Below are 18,258 nucleotides of genomic sequence, written 5' to 3'. Positions count from 1 at the left end.
GCAATAATTTACTGTTTTACATGATTCTGTATTTTTGGAGTTTGGCCAAGGCTCAGCTTTTTGGTCCATTTTCTGTACATGATGCAGGCTGAGTTCACTCATATGGCTACATTCAGTTGGGAAATTAGCTGAGACTGAAATATCCCAAGTGGTTTCTCACCTCATAGGAACTTCTTTCATGTGGTCATTAATCATTTGGGAGTTTCTTATAATAGACAGTTGGGATATAAGAACACAAGCAGAAGTTTCTTGGCTGAGGAACTAAAATTCAAGCCAAAAGCCTTGCCTGAGAACAGATATTGTCCTACTTCTGTTGCAGGTTATTGTTCAAAGCAATTTATAAGGTCAACCTAGGTTCAAGGGAAAGAGAAAAACACTACTTGATGAAAGAAGAGGCAAATAAGGTATGGCCATTTAATTCTATTACATCAAGGGTCACATATTGCCTTAAGTTGCAGGTTTCTATATCCAACTTTAATTTACAACAGCTGTGTTCTTTTTTATTTCAATTTTCCTCAATGTGTTTCAATCAATGTATTCATTATTATATTTTTAATGCTTATATCATCTCATCATTGGCCAATAGGTATTCCCTTAAATTGACTTCTGTGTCCATTACATAAATATAGATTCTAAACACTAAAAATTGTATTCTGCACATGTTCTTCAGTGGGGTTTCTTTTCTTTTCTTTTTAAATGCATTAGTCACACAACCACATCAGCTTTTAACAACATGTGAATATTTTCTTGGTTTATTTGTAGACAGGAAAAAACAATGCCATAGTTTTAAAATATATGGTTATTACCTCTTATCATTATTTATTCTACAGAAAAAATTAATAGCATGTCAGCGATTTAATTTTTATAGATTCACTAGAGGCCTGGTGCATGATATTTGTGTACGAGGGGGAGGGGTCCCTCAGCCCAGCCTGAATCCTCTACAATCCGGGACCTCTGGCTCCTAACTGCTCACCTGCCTACCAGCCTGCTAACCCCTAACCCCTCTGCCTGCCTGCCTGATTGCCCCTAACCACCTCTGCCTACCTGCCTGATCGCCTGTAACTCTTCTGCCTGCCTGCCTAATTGCCCCTAACCAACTCTGCCTGCCTGCCTGATCGCCCCTAACTGCTCCCTTGCTGGCCTCTGCCTTGCCCTTCACCCGGGACCCAGGATTCCCTCCTCCAGCCAGTCGCAGGTACCCAGAACCCGGGCTTCCTTCCCTCTGGCCAGCCACAGGCACCCAGGAGTAGGGCCGGATTCTCCCTAGCTGGCTGCAGCCACAGGGGACCACAGGGAGTGTGGCTTATCCCTCTCCCAGGCTTGGATGCAGGTGCAGGCACAGCCACTGGAGTCCGGGACCATGGGGCTTGTGGCTTGTCCCTCTCCTGGGCCGCAGTCTGGCTGGTCCCTATTCCTCTCTCATGAGCTCATTTGTGCCTGGTTAGTCCCCATTTCTTTCTCCCAGTGTTGATTGTCTGAGCCATTATGGAGGGAGAACATGAGGGCATGGCAACCATTTGCATATTAGCTCTTTATTATATAGGATTACATTTTAAGGACAGCAAATATTAGAGAGTCACATCCATTACATATCTGATTATTATTCTTTGCATCCTCCCTTCAGATCAGCTATACAGAAAGATAAGGGCTCACCCCTTTTGTTCAGGTAAATCTATGACAATATGAAGCAGAAAAGCTATGACTTTTCTAATTTTCTTGAGTGATCCTTAAAGAATTAAAAAAGTGTTTGGACAGATAAATAGTATCATGACTATTTATCAGTTGTATTCCTCAGCAACATAAAAACAAATTTTGCACTTAAATTAATGGTTATTTTTACTGACCTTTATAAAAACACTCCTATATATAGGAAAATGATGTTTTTATATATCTGTTAATAATTATCATTAGAGGCAAAGCCAGAAATAGCTTTTAGGAGAGAAAGCATATCGTAAAACTTAAAAAAAATTAAGCTCATACAATCATCTAATTATTTAAAATTTTGTATATTTGGAATAGCCTTATTAATACATATCTCCATTTTCTGTGTTGGCAAGGCCAATTAGCAAATACACGTGGCCTATGATTTTTATGCCCCAGCTCTTAAATTCTTAAACACTTTCCAGCTGTTTGTTTTAGTGGAGCTTCTCTTCCCTGTCAAACTGCCTTGAAAAAAGTTTGAATTGTATATATAACTATGGCAGGTGCAATATTTGCTTTGGCAGTGAAAGGAAGGAAGAAGGAGTAAAGAAAAGAGAAAGAGAGCAAGGAGTGAGAGCAAGAGCAAAGAGCTAGAGCAAGAGTGAGAGAGAGAGAGAGAGAGATCATAAAGAGACTATAAGAGAAACAAGTTAACTACTTCAAAATTTAAGCATGGGAAAAAGCTTCCTAAGTATGACTGAAAAATCTGCAGTAGTGAAAAAAATAGTTTAAACAAACAAATAAATATAAACAAATTTACAAAGCAAATAAACTGGTGGGGAAAATTGCACTGTATGTCACAGACAGAAGGCAATTATCTCTAATATAAGGAAAACATCCTAAAAATCAAGACTACTACATGACAGAAAATTTTCTCAAGGAACAAATAATTGCACCACATTAAAAAATATGTAAAAGGATTTGTATGTATAAGAAAATATGCACTTTGCTATAATAACAGAAATGCAAACTAAAGTTCCCTTAAGAAAAATAAATAGGAAGTTCCAGTCAAGATGGCAGTGTAGGTAAATGTGGTACTTAAACCTTACCACAACCACATCAAAATTGTGACTATACTACAGAACAACCATCATTCAGAACCATCTGAAATCTAGCTGAAACAGTCCTATAACCAAGGATGTTAAGAAGAAGCCATATCAGACTGGTAGGATGGGCAGAGATACTGAACAGGCTGGTGCCACAGCTACATTTGGAGGATAAAAATCAGGAAGCGTGTCTCAGTTGTGGAGGTTCCCTCTGAAGATCAAGGGGTCCCACTGGTTCATCAGTCCCCCTCCCCCCCATCTCAAGATTCCAGTGCCAGAAAGAGAAGTCCCCATAACTTCTGGCTATAAAAACCATAAGGGGAGTTGTATGCATGCATATTAGCATAACCAATGGACACAGACACTGAGACGGTTGGGGCTTGCCTGGGGTGGGAATGGCTAAGGGGGATGTCAATTGGGGAAAAAGGAGACATATGTAAAACTTTAGACAATAAAAAATATTCTCAATTAAAAAAAACAAAAACATAAGGGATTTTGGCTGAGTGAGGGACAGGGCTGTTAGAGATTCAGGCATTCCTCTTAACCCTTTGCATTCGCTTGCTTTTTTCTCAATTCCTTTATTCTACTCAGGATTTAATTTTTTAAATACCCCAGATTTTACAAAGCGCGGCAGTAGAATAAAAAACTGGAGTTTCTTTTCATACCAACTTATTTATTTGGATTTTTTTATATTTCAAATTATTGATACATTCAAAGAGTAATTTTAATCTCGACGCTAACCATGTCAAGTCACACTCAACATCTGAGTGCAAAAGGTTAAAGGGCCACACATAGATTTCTGGGGCAGCAGCTCGAAAGGCAGTGGGGACATATGGGGAGAAACTGAATTGTTGTACATCAGGATGAGAGCTGGAGAAAAGCTTTCTTTCAGAAAGAAGTATTGGTGGAGACTATTTTATTTTTGATGAGCCCTACCCTCAACAGAGCCAGTGCTGGTGCTAGATCTAAGTCTCCATCAATTTGCTTCACACTATTCTCCCTGCCCTGGTGAACCTATGAGACTCTGCCCCACCCAATCTTTGGGCCCAGCCAAGCCATTTCCAGTGGATTTTCCATACATATGTCCTGTCTTAGCTCATGCTTTGGACTCTCAAAGAAGCAATGTCTGGCCTCAGCACAGCCTCTACCTCTTGCTATGTGGTCCCAGGCTCAGCACTAGTGATAGCTGATCTTGGTTTACAGCTTGGACTCTCCAGGTCACTTCTAATCCCATCACAAGTAGCAACCATCTGCAGATTGTTTTATAGCTCATGGCAGGTGTCCCCAGGCAGAGCACAGGTAGTGGCAGACATTGACTTGCACCTCCCAGATGGCTCTAGATTGAGCTCACCTGTTAGACAGGTTCAGGCCAATTCAGAACCACCCAATCATCTCCACAAGCAACACACTGAAATCGTGGATTCAATGGGCACCACTAGGGTGATCGAGGAGGCTGTGCCACTGGACCTTATAGGACACATCTTACATAAGGCCACTCTACCAAGCCTGTGAGACATAGCAGCTCTATCTAATACATAGAAACAAACAAACAAAAAGCAATGCTGTCAAAATGAGGAGACAAAAAACAAAGAAACAAAAACATATTACAAGGAATTTTTGACCCAGTGATCCTACTTCTGGAAATATATCCTAAGAATCCTGAAACACCAATCAGAAAGAATATATGCACCCTATGTTCATAACAGTGTTATTTATAATGGTTATAATAGTTAAGATATGGAAACAGCCCAAGTACCCATCAGCAAATGAGTGGATAAAGAAGCGGTAGTGCATTTATACAATGGAGTGCCATGGTGCTGTAAAAATACTATTATGCTGAATGAAATAAGCCAGTTAGAGAAAGACAAATATCACAGGTTCTCACATATTTGTGGAATCTAATGAACGAAATAAACTGACAAACAAAACAGATCCAGAGGCATGGATGCCTGGAACAAAATAACAGATGTCAGTGGGGATACTGGTGGAGGAGATTGAAAGAGATTAACCAATGAACATATAGGCATATATTCATAAGTCATGGGCATAGACAATAGTGTAGGGAAGGCCTGGGGTAGGGTGGGGGTTGGATGGAGTGGGAAAAAGGGGGAAAATGGGAGACATCTGTAATACTGTCAACAATAAAATTAAAAAAAATAAAAAAAAAAGAAAGATAAAAATAGCAATAATTACATATCTTTCAACAATTACTTTTAAAGAAAATGGATTAAATGCTCCAATCAAAAGACATATGGAGGCTTAATGGATAACAAAACAAAATTCTTCCTTGTGCTACCTACAACAAACTCCATTTATATTGAAAGACAGAGACTAAAAGTAAAGTGATAGGAAAATATATTTCATGAAAATTGAAATAAACAAACATAAAAGCTAGGGTAGCAACACTTACACCAGAAAAATAAACTTTAAAACAAAGAGTATATAACAAGAGACAAAAAAAGGATACAGCAATTTATCGAAAGAAACCCAACACACTAAATTGAAAAGATATATGCACCATATGTTCAGTGCAGCGCTATGTACCATAGCCCAAACATGGAAGTAACCTAAGTGTCCATCAGTAAATGAATGGGGAAAGAAGTGGTGCATGCATACAGTGGAATATGACTCAGCCATAAAAAATAATGAAATTTTGTCATCAGCAAAAATATAGATGGACCTAGAGGGTATTATGCTGAGTGACAAATCAGACAGAGAAAGACAAATGTTATATGATTTCACTTATATGTGGAATCTAAAAAAACAAAATAAATGAAAAAAGTAGAACAGAAGCAGACTTATAGATACCGAGAATGTTTTGCCAGTTGCCAGATGAGAGGGGAAGGGTGAAAAAGGTGAAGGGATTGAGAAGTACAGATTGCTAGTTACAGAATTGTCACAGGGTTGTAAAGTATAGCATAGGGAATAGACCATTCAACCATTGACGCACACTGACCACCAGGGGGCAGATGCTCCGATTGGTAGGTTAGCTTGCTGCCAGGGTCCGGCTGATTGGGACTGGGCGAGACAGGCCCGACATGCCCTGGAGCCCTCCTGCTGTCCCTCCCCGGCCCTGATCGTGCACCAGTGGGGTCCCTCCAACTGGCCTGCACCCTCTCACAATCTGAAACCCCTCAGGGTATGTCAGAGAGCCAGTTTCAGCCTGATCCCTGCAGGCCAGGCTGAGGAACCCCACCGGTGCATGAATCCATGCACTGGGCCGCTAGTATTATAATAACTATGTCTGGTGTCAGATGTGTGCTAGATTTATTGGGGTGGTCACTTAGTAAGTTGTATGTCTAATCACTGAGTGGTAAATCTAAAACTAATATAATATCATTTCAAGGGTATTTAAAAAATAATCATTCAAACTCAAAAATATAATAATTCCATTAAAATATATTGTTGCATACTTATTAGAATTTTTTTTAAATTTAAACTTTGCATTTTTTACCATGTAGATATTCATTTATCTTAGTGTCAGCATTTCTTTTGATAAAATTTTATTTTTTGCATATATAAAATGTGCATAAATTATAATAGTCAATACTAAATATCAAAGATTGTTATGTGGGTCCTCAATTTTATCTTTCTCCTCTATCTTTTCTTTTCTACCTCTATAAAATGGCATTTGCATTTATTCTATTTACCCTTCTAATATTTTTAAAATCAAATATATATGTATATGAGTGAATTTACATATATACACTCCCCTCCCTCTTTCTTACAGAAAAAAATAGCATGCAATATTTATTGCTATGTACTCTGCCTTTTCACTTTACAATTCTACCTGCATCTTATTCCAAGTCAATGTATAAAGATTTCCCCTTCATTTTTTAAGCTGACAGAATGTTTCAGTGTGTGGATGAACCATGGATTGTTCAACTAATCCTGCATTCATATAGATATTTGGATTGTTTCCGAACATTCACAATTACAAATCATACAACAATAAATAACCATATGCATAGACCTTTTTATATATTTGGTAATATTTCATAAAAGTTGGCTTGCTGGGTCAAAATTCATATATGATTTTTCTAAGTACTGGTAAATTACTCTTCATTAGTATTGTACCTTTTTTTAAAAAAAGTTCTATTGACAAAGCATGGGTGAATTTGTCTTCTTCATGCCACCCTCAAATAATTTAAGATCAAACTTTTGAGTTTTGGGCCATCTGTTAGATGATGAGTTGTATCTCTGCATAGAATAATTTATATAGCCTCCTTTAGGGGTAAAGTTGACCCCAAATGCTGCCTAGATTTCAGAGTAGACATCCCCAGTCTATTCTTTCACCCACTCATTCCTTTCCGCATATCTTCAACTCTGAATTATTCTTAGATTTTTGAGTCATTCGGTCCCAAGTAGATCCCGGGAAAGGATCTGGGGTGTTTATCTAAGGCGTCCCTTTTGATAAACTTTAACCATGCAGGTGTTGGGATATTCAAGTAATTGCTAGCTAAGAGGCTACTTTACACAAGCAGGACCAAGATAAGAAGTTATAATTTTAAGTTTAAGCGTACACAAAATGATTCAACTAATTGTCAGAGGAATTATATCACATGAAATATATGCAGTAGTAAATCATATAGCATTTTTTTAAAATATATTTTTATTGATTTTTCACAGAGAGGAAGGGAGAGGGACTAGAGAGCCGGAAACATCGATGAGAGAGAAACATCGACCAGCTGCCTCCTGCACACCCCCCACCGGGGATGTGCCCTCAACCAACGTACATGCCCTTGACTGGAATCGAACCTGGGACCTTTCAGTCCACAGACCGACGCTCTATCCACTGAGCCAAACCGGCTTCGGATCATATAGCATTTTATTACTTATCTAAGTTCCTGATGCTGCGGGTACAGGATAATGGGATCCCGGTGGTGCTGTTCTCTGGGGTCTGGCAGCTGGCCTGGTCTGGTCCAGTTGCAGGGGTCCAGCCTTCCTCACCGGAGAGCTCGGTCGCATCTCGATTGGGAGGTACTAGCCGTTCTTCTGTCCTTTGGCAGGGAGAGGAGTGTGGAGCAGCGTCGCTTGCCAGACTGACAAAAGGACGTGCCTTTGTGGCTGTCTCGACAGGTGAGCACCGTTAGCTGGCCAGGACCCATTTTTAAAGCCTGTTTCATACCCGTAGCAGTTCAGGTGGCTATCAATGAATTACTTCAATGCACACATGTAAATCTCAAACAGGGTGTGGGGCTACATGTGGTTATCTAGAGAGAGTATAACACTCACACAAATCGTTATCTTAACAAGTCACTCTGAGTTAGTAACTGAAGTTTAAATCCTTATCTATGGGGTACATATGCTTCAAGGCAATGGAAAATGTGTATTTAATATCACACTTTAAGTTTCAAGAAAGTTAACTCAAACATTTTAAAATCTTTTTAACATTTTAGACATTTTAAAAGCATTTTTAAACATTTCTATATACTACTACAACAATTCTTATTCATGGAAATCCTATCTAATAATAATAATAATAAAAGAGTAATATGCAAATTGACTGTCACTCCAACACACAAGAAGGCTGCCCTCATGTGGTCAAAGATGGCTGCCCCCATGTGGACACAAGATGGCCAGCAGGGGAGGGCAATTGGGAGGGACTAGGCCTGCAAGGGAGGGCAGTTGGGATCAATCAAGCCTCCAGGGAAGGACAGTTGGGGGGACCCAGGCCTGCAGGGGAGGGCAGTTTGTGGGGACCCAGGCCTGCAGGGGAGAGCAGTTAGGGGGGGAGGGGACCGAGGCCTGCAGGACAAGGCAGTTAAGGGTGACCAGGCCTGCAGGGGAGGGCAGTTAGGGGCAATCGGGCTGGCAGGGGAGCAGTTAGGCATCAATCAGGCTGGCAGGGGAGTGGATAGGGGGTGATCAGGCTGGCAGGCAGAAGCGGTTAGGGGCAATCAGGAAGGCAGGCAGGCAAGCAGTTGGGAGCCAGCAGTCCTGGATTGTGAGAGGGATGTCCGACTGCCCGTTTAGGCCCAATCTTAGGATCGGGCCTAAACGGGCAGTCGGACATCCCTCAACGGGTCCCAGATTGGAGAGGGTACAGGCTGGACTGAGGGACACCCCCACCCCATGCATGAATTTCATGCACCAGGCCTCTAGTAATAGATAAAATAGGATAACTTCCTCCATTCCTAACACCTCCTTGTATCTGTACCTATATATTCCATCTTAGGAAGATACCAAAACAGTGGCTTATTATTTTAACTTAAAAAGCAAGCAAACAAACAAAAATTCCTTTCTTGACCCTAACATCCCTTCTATCTGCTATCTATTTTTCTGCTTTACAAAATAACTATTCAAAAAATTGTCTAGCCAAGACCGGTTTGGCTCAGTGGATAGAGCATTGGCCTGCGGACTGAGAGGTCCCAGGTTCGATTCCGGTCAAGGGCACGTACCTTGGTTGCAGGCACATCCCCAGTGGGGAGTGTGCAGGAGGCAGCTGATCGATGTTTCTCTCTCATCAATGTTTCTAGCTCTCTATCTCTCTCCCTTCCTCTCTGTGAAAAATCAATAAAATATATTTAGAAAAAAATTGTCTATATTCCTTGTCTTCACTTCCTCTTCCTCTGAAGTTCACTCTTGTCCCTTCATTGGATATAATCTTGTCAAGGTTCCCAATGTCTTCCATACTACTAAGTCAAAAAATCAGTTCAGAATTTTTCTTATTTGACCTATCAGCATCTTTTGAAATCATTGCTCACATACTTCTCCTTGAAACATTATCTTTGCTTCTAAGTTAATACAACTTGTTTTCATATAAGGTCTCTTTTTCCCACCATCAGGGCTATATTTCCTCAACATCCTTAACTCTTAATTCTAGAGTGCTCTAGAGCTCAGTCTTTGATGTATTCCATTCTTGCCTGACTTTCTTGGGATCTCATTCAGTTTTATGGCTTTAAATACTAGCAATATGATGATTAGTTACCAAGAGAGGCAGATAGTGGGGCTAATAGAACACAGACTCTCAATATTCATTACTAGCTCTTTGTCCTTGAAACAAATACTTAACTTCCTTGTTCTTCAATTGCCTCATTGTACAATGTTGATAATAATGTTGCCTACATTTCATGGAAATTTTGTATGCAATAAATCACTCACACACATAATAGAAAAAAACCTTTTCCTGGCATATAACAAGTACAACATATGCATTAATTCATACTATTATTGTAATTTCATGGCAATTCTCTCTTCCTGAAATTACAGACTAGTGTATTCAGTTGCTGTTTGATCACCTTTGCTTTGTTATTTTGTATGGACTCCAAACTTAACATATGCAAAACACCTCTTGATTTATTGCCTCAAGCCTGTCTTCATAGTCTTTCCTTCTAAGTAAAAGGGAATTCTATTCTTTCAAGGGAACAAGTCTTTTTCTCAAATTCTATGTCTGATATGTCAGCAAATCCCTTGGAAAGTGCCTTCAAAATGAATGAATAATCTGACCATTTCCTACCAACTTCAATGCCACTACTCTATTTGGAAGGATCATCATTGCTTATCTGGATTTTTGCTTCTAACTGATCTCCCTGCTTCTGCTCCTGGCCCTCTTTATATGTTTCCACACAGAAGCCAGAGTGATCCAGAACACATATGCTCTCTTCTGCTTACAACACTCTTAGAACTTTTCAACTAAAAAAGCTATGCTCAAGACCCAGAGAACACATTGCCACATGCCTGACTTCTCCGACTCTAGGTCTTTCTCCTTTGGCCTCACCAGTTTCATTGCTCTGGAACACTCATCTGTGTTCTGATTCAGGGAACTTTTTTCACTGGTCTCTTTGTCAGGAATACTCTCTCTAAAGACACTCATGTGGCCTGACTTCCTCATAATCTTAAATTCTTTACTCAGAAATCAGTTTAATAAAAAGACCTTTACTCACCAGACTATTTAACATTGAATTCCCTCCCTCTACCACCTTTGAACATCTATCTCTTGTTACCTGTTTTACGATAACAGAGATCAAAATTCACCTTTAGCATTCTATATATTTTACCTATTTTTCTCATCTATGTATCTATGTTATGTCTTTTTCTCACTGGAAATTAATTCCATGGGGACATAATTTTTTTCACTGTAAAATCCTCAGTATTGGGATATTTCCCGGCACAAAGAAAACATTTATAAATATCAACTGAAAAAAAAATCAATGAATTAATCAGGTCATTGATAGCAAAAATTATAATTTTTGTAGACTATTAAGTATTTGAAAGGGCAATTTTCCAAAATAAATCAAAGTAAGCTACATAAAAGCATTTGTTCAAATTCATATTTAATAAATTAAGTTGAGAGAGAAAAACAAAGTCATGTTTTCACTCTCTATATATACATATATGTACACAAATACAAATATATAAATAATTACATATACATTGTAATTATATGTGTATATATTATACTTGTTTATAATTGAAAATTATAAAATACTGTGCAAAAATAACTCAAAATGATAAAACAAGTCAAAAACAATTCCTTCATCTGTAAGTCACTGTTGATATATTGGCATATAATTCCAATAGTATGTATAATTCTATGTATTTTATGAAAATTTGTTATTTTTATAAATGCATAAATTCTCATTATAATTAAACAATATATTTCCATTTTAGCTGAACTTATGCTGGATATTTACCACAAATTGTTCTTTATTTATTCATTGTTTACACATAGAAAACTATACTTACCCTAGCCAGTTTGTCTCAGTGGATAGTGTGTCAGCTTGCATACTGAGGGGTCCTGGGTTCGATTCTGGTCAAGAGCACATGTGGGGTTGTGATCTTGATCTTCAGTGGGGGGCGTGTAGGAGGCAGCTGATCAATGATTCTCTCTCTCATCATTGATGTTTCTATCTCTCCCTCTCCCTTCCTCTCTGAAATCAATAAAAATATATTTAAAAAACACTTTATTGCCTTCTTGAATTTAGATAAGGCCAAGAGATTAGCTCTGGCCAATGAAATGTGAGCAGGATAAATGCACTACATGTCCATGATAAATAAAAGAAATGCTCTTCAAATTCTCCTCTTTTGTGCTTTGTGAAGGTAATGGCTCCACAATAGAAGAGTCCTGACTCTCTGAATTAGCACATGAATTCCAGATTGCCCAGGCTGTGGTAGATTCTGTGAGAAATAAACTTGATTTTATTTTATAAATACACTATTGGCCTGGTGCACGAAATTCATGCACGGAGGGTGGGGGGTGTTCCTCAGCCCGGCCTGTATCCTCTTCAATCTGGGACCCCTCGAAGGATGTCCTACTGCTGGTTTACAGGGATCGGGCCTAAACTGGCAGTCGGACATCCCTCTCACAATCTGGGACTGCTGGCTCCAGCCGCTCACCTGCCTGCCTGCCAGCCTGCTCGCCCCCAACTGCCCCCCGCCGCCAGCCTGCTTGCCCCCAAATGCCGCCCCGCCAGCCAGATCACCCCCAACTGCCCCCCCTGCCAGCCTGCTCACCCCCAACTCACCCCTGCTGGCCTGCTCGCCCCCACCTTCCTTCCCCACTGTCCTGCTCACCTCCAACTAACCCTCACTGATGGACTGCTCACCCCCAACTGGCCCCCCCTGCTGGTCTGCTTATCCCCTATGGCCCCTGCTGTCCCATCCTGGCCTGATCACCCTCCAGTGACCCAAGGTCCCAGCCCCTCCTTTTTTGCTTTTTTTTTTTTTCAGTGCCTCATTGAACAGAGGCCAGGGCCGGCTAGAAGCAAGTATCTAGGATTTATTTATCTTCAATAATTGAAACTTAAATAGCCTTGAGCAGAGGCCAAGGCTGGCCAGGGCGGGAAGCTTGGCTTCCTCCATTGCCAGGGCAACCCTAGCCTCCTGCTTGCTCCAGCTCTGTGGCCAGCCGCCATCTCGGTTGGGTTAATTTGCATACTCACTCCTGATTGGCTGGTGGGCGTGGCTTGTGGGTGTAGCGGAGTGATGGTTAATTTGCATGTTTCTCTTTTATTTGTGTAGATACAGGTTACTGGTTATTTTAGCTTATATACCCATTTTTTAAAAACTAATATACCCATGATGACATTTATCCAAATTTTTAGTTATTTTTATACATAATTATTTTAATTCTCACATATCATTCTCTCATAGGTGTGTTAAACTCTAAATGTTAATAAGATAATGAAGACAAATGATGAGACCTACTAGTAGTTTTCTGAAATACTTTTTTCTGGTTTGTGTAACATTTTGTTCCTATTCTAGAGAAGTTATTAGCTTTTATATTCCCAATTCTGATTTATGGTTCTTGGTATGAAGCACATGTTGGACTCTGTAGGTAGGATATAAATGATTAATTTTGCCTTTTTATATGACAATATTTAGAGATCTCCTTGAATATGAAATTGTAATTGTCCCCTTCCCCAGTTAAAGGAATATGTGCTTATACAGAACAGCCATTACTAATGGCCTCTGTGATCCTCCTGCAAAAGAGGATTTTGGCTTGGCCAAATCATTTTCTTCCCCTACTTAAATTTGAGGCAAATCCTTTCTTGAGAAACAACTTATTTCTAGCATTTTAGCACAGAATCAGCAGAGATAAAGATGGAAGAAACAAGAGATTTGCTAGACCAGGGCTTGGGAATTGATTTTTAGGGATGTAAAGTATGACAAGTGTTAGCATAGCTCTACTGCATGAAATAAAAGAAAGTGATTGAGAAAGAAAAGATTGTATAAATATTTATATCTCTATATAAACATTTTGGCATGTCTAGCTCCCACTCATGGAATTTGATTATCTCAAATAAATAGCTACTAAGAATTTGATTTTGTTTTGGGGGTTGTGATCTTTAGATGAAGATACAGATTTGAGATGTGGCTATGTTTCATAATATGTAATAGTCTCTTGCTCTTTTTTCTTCTATTCATGGTTCAAACAAAATTTTTGATGACCTGTGCCTTTGTTTCATTTATCTTGCTCAAAGCAGCTTAGCAAATACATTGCAACTTACCCAAATTTACCTCAATTTTCTTTTTATTTTCTCAAACTTACATTTTCTATTTCAATTATATTCTTACCAAAAAAGGAATCATATAATTATCACCTAGATTTCTAAAAATCTCTGTTAGAATTTAGTTTTTCTGATGACTGGTTTGATCCTATGACTAATGGTATTATGAAAATGAGCTACTTTGAATTTTATTAAATGACACTTGTGGTTTTATGGTGGTGATTCTGCTCTCTGGAGAGAAAGTAGTTCCACATTACTAAAATTCAATAATGAAATATTAAAACAAATTTATTGTGAATAAATTAAACAAATTTATTTTGCTTTGATAAATTTAATACTAGTTTTGATCAAATAAAAATATGACACTATCAGCAAGCATAAAAATAGAAACCACTTTTGTCTTTATATTTAGAAAATCTCTCAAAGATAATGAAAAGATATGTTAGTGAAAATACAATTTATATTATATCTTATTTTTATAGCCTAAGGGAGAAGTTGACTGTCTATATTACATTAGCATATATATTATATGATTAAGTATCTTCGTTTCCAGAGTAGTTCAACATTTTCTTTCCAAAAGGAAGAAAGTTTCCTCTTACTGTCTCTCCTTAGGAAAATATTGTTACATCTATATATATAAAAGCCTAAAGCGACCGACCGAACAACCAGTCGCTATAATGTGCACTGATCACCAGAGGACAGACGCTTAACACACAGGATCAGGCTCCCTTCTGTCTGCATCAGGCCTGCAGGGATCAGGCCGAAACTGGCTATCTGACATCCCCTGAGGGGTCCCAGATTGCAAGAGGGCTCAGGCCAGGCTGAGGGACCCTACTGGTGCATGAATCCGTGCACCAGACCTCTAGTATTATTATACTTGCCAAAACATAACACAATGTTTATGGTTTTATCATACTGAGAAGGCTAACCCGTATTTTGTAAAACTACTGTTTGAAATTCTCTGCTGTTTAGATAGTCCCTTATTCTGTAAAATCAACTCTGCTATTTTTTAAACAGCCCCTTATTCTGAAAAAATACCTTTGCTTTCTAGCCTGCTTGAATAATAAGGAAGATAAACTTAGCTGTCTGACCTTGTAGGCAGAGACTAGATATGCCCATACTCTCATGCCATGCCAGATGTATTTTTTAATTGGATAGAACTGTGTTGTTTTCAAGGCCACCAGTGAGATAGCCACTAAACACACATAGGGCTGGCTCTTTAATAAAAGGGAAAGTTCTGCTTGTAGCTCTGCTTAGAATTTGAATTCATTTTTCTCTAAGCCCACCGGTGAATATTAAAAAAAGTGTAATTCCAAACTCTCTAAGCGTTGTTTGATTTTTTCTGGTTTTCTGCAACAATACCTTCTAGAGAATACAAAATAAGTGAGAAGTAAAAATGTAAAAATGCATATATTAACCATTATTTTTAAAAATGCAAATAAATTTAACAATCTAAAACTATTTACTAGTAAAACTGGTGATAGTTAAGGAAAAGTAATTTTTGGTTTTAGCAAAGTATAGAAAAACTTAGAACTTAATGTAGTTAGCATAAGGGAAATTTTTTTTTATTTTTGAAAATGTGTTTATATAAAAGAAAACATTATTTTGCATATGCATTGACACAGAAATTCTACATGTAGAAATTTAACCTCAGAGAAAATAATTATTTTTATGTAAATATTTTGAAAGTAGGATGCTTATCAAAAGTTGTTTATTACAAATGTTTGAAAAAAATCAAATAGGTTTAAATAAAAACAAAGACTAAATAATTAAAATATAAAAGAATATATTCATATGAGGTAAGACCTTTATTAATATTATATTGTAGAAGAATATTTAATTCCTTGGAGAGATGTTTCTATTAAGTAAAAGAGTAAGTCATTTTGTTGTTATTCTTTGTATGGGATATATATGGTAATGATTATCTGTGGTGTTTGCATTATGGGTTATTCTAATTTTCTTCTTTTAACATTTACCTTGACTCTTAAGTCAATTGGAGCCTTTGCTCCAAGTCATCTTCATCACTCCCTGGCCTGGACTCATGGAAAAGCTACCATTTTTGATAGTTCTGTTCCCTGCTGCATTAATAGAGAGAAAATTACATGGACAATCATCCCATTGGCTCTTCAAGTTACATCCAGAAGTTAAGCATGGTCAAGGCAGGTCTCAGAACCAGTGCTAAATTCAGCAGAGATGGAGCTGAGCCACTCTCCCCGGCATGTGCCTAAGAGAACCAGCACTGGAGGGAGGTATTATGAACAAAATTAATGATTTCCACACTTATAAGCAAAGAAAAAAAAAAAAAAAGGAAAAGAAAAGGAAGGGTGAGAGAGGAAGGCAGGCAGGCAATAAGATTTTTTTATTATATTTTCTTTACTGACAGTAATATATTCCTTGTGTGGTAATTGCAGCTCTCTCCCTGAAATTTGTCTTTTAATTATTTCAACATCCTGTGGTGGTTATTGAGACATTTGGCACTATCTTGCCTGCAGGTTCATCTAAGATTAAAAAAACAAAAAACAAAAAACAAACAAACGCACACACACTCAATGAAATCAAACCAAAAGAAAGTTAATGAAAGTATAACAGAAAATATGGAATTTTAAAAATAAAGTTTAGTTTAATATATCTTATTCTTATATACTTGTGATTTTCCATTTTGTTATGGCTTCCATTATAATTATATAACTCATATTTGATGGACAGTAGCGAGTTAAAGATAAAAGTGCTGAGAGAGTGTTTTCCTTTACTCTGCCAGCCTGCGGCCTTTGATATATGGCTACTTTGATTTAAAGAAACAGAAAGTGTATAAGTACAGGTTTTTCTTAGTTTCTTGATGAGAACTGTCTTCTTGTGGAACTGCATAGAAGCTAGCTGTTTTCTACCCCCCAAAAATAGATTTTTCTAGTGGCCTTGATAAATAATTTTTCCTACAATAGTGAAGGACAGAGAGAAAGCTTTGGGAAGACATAAGGTATCCAAATGCATCATAAAGGGAGTATTTCCCCAACAAAGAAGCTAGTGATGCAATAAAAAAGTAGTCACATTCATGATATAGGGCCTAAAGCAGCTGAGGGGAATATAAGAACTCAATGGCAACAGAAATCAAGGTAGTAAAAGAGTGCATGGTGTACAGATAGTAAAGGGTGGGAAAATTAGGTCTGAGAAGTAGAGAAGGAATAGTTTAAGAGGAAGAAAGAAAAAAATAGGAGACCAATGAGTTCTTGAAGATTTGGCCAAACATTGCAAACCTGGTAATCACAGCAGAAAACAAAACAAAAAAACCTAATGAATCACCTGCAGAGTAAGTTTATAAGAGGTCTGCATACATCCTTTCCTTGGTAGAGGCTCTACAAAAAGTAAGATCAATTTAGTTAGTAGATGAGATAAGAAAAATATAGAACCTCATAAAGTGGTAAAAAGAAACAGAGTTAGATACCAAATTAGTCCACAAATAGGAGAGGGGGAAATCAACTCATTTGAGAGTTTACCTATATCCATGATTCATATTTATATCTTTAATTTGACTACTTGTTAAATATAATTATATAATAATGTTCCATTAATCTTATAAGCTTTTTGTCTTTAAAAGTCTAGTGTAAGTAACTTACTTTAATATATTTTAAAAACAAAATCAGTGAATGTGGATGAATCCATCTGACCCCACGGTAAAACCATTCTTCATGCCTAAAGCAGTAAATGAAGGCTCAGAATTAAGTCCAAACTGAAGCAGTGTTACTTAACTTATATTCTCATAGAGAGATGCATGAGAAATGTAGCTAATTTAAATTCCCTCTGGAAATGAATTATTTTTGTGGCTAATTATTTGCCTCCTGGAAAGACTGCAGGCAGCTTTGAGTGCCATGTGGCTCCCACAGGAAAACATTTATTAGGGACAAGGACAGGAGATGATAATGACATGCAGGCATCAGTCCTAGAAATGAGATGTTTCAAATTCATGGTCTATTATGGTTGGCAGTAAAAATATAAATGTTTTTAAGTAGAAAAAAATTGGAAAAGTTAGGCTATTTGATGTTACTAAAAAGAGTCACATGGTGGTATTGAGTAATATGGTGATTATTGCTAATATTATTATTAGGAATTATAATGCCATCTCAAATAGAAGATCCATTCCAAATTCACTACTTAGAAAGACTGTATTCATCTAATTAGGAATTTTAGGGCTTTATTCACAAAATGAAAACATATGAAATGCATGAATAAGACTATTAATTATGATATACTAGTATTTCAGCTTCTAAGAGACTTTAGCAGGAATAAGGAAACCAAGGAAAGTGTTAAATTCAAACTAAGGTAATTAAGAGTTACAAAGGATTTTTTATTTTCACACTTTTTAAAAGGTACAGTTTTCCAATGCACAGAATTCTTCTTGGAATAAAATTTTATATTTTATTGTCTTAACTCTTTCTAGTCATGATTGCTTACACAGCATGGCAAAGCATCAATTTCCTAAAAACTGACCATAAGGATACTTGAAAAGACAAAAAATATATATTTTTGGCTTTTTTTGTTTGTTTTTTACTATTTTCAACTGAAAG

This window comes from Eptesicus fuscus, chromosome 8 (genome assembly GCF_027574615.1).
Source record: "Eptesicus fuscus isolate TK198812 chromosome 8, DD_ASM_mEF_20220401, whole genome shotgun sequence".
Classification (NCBI taxonomy): Eukaryota; Metazoa; Chordata; class Mammalia; order Chiroptera; family Vespertilionidae; genus Eptesicus; species Eptesicus fuscus.
The sequence above is the reverse complement of the archived record's forward strand: the minus strand, read 5'-3'. Positions refer to the sequence as shown.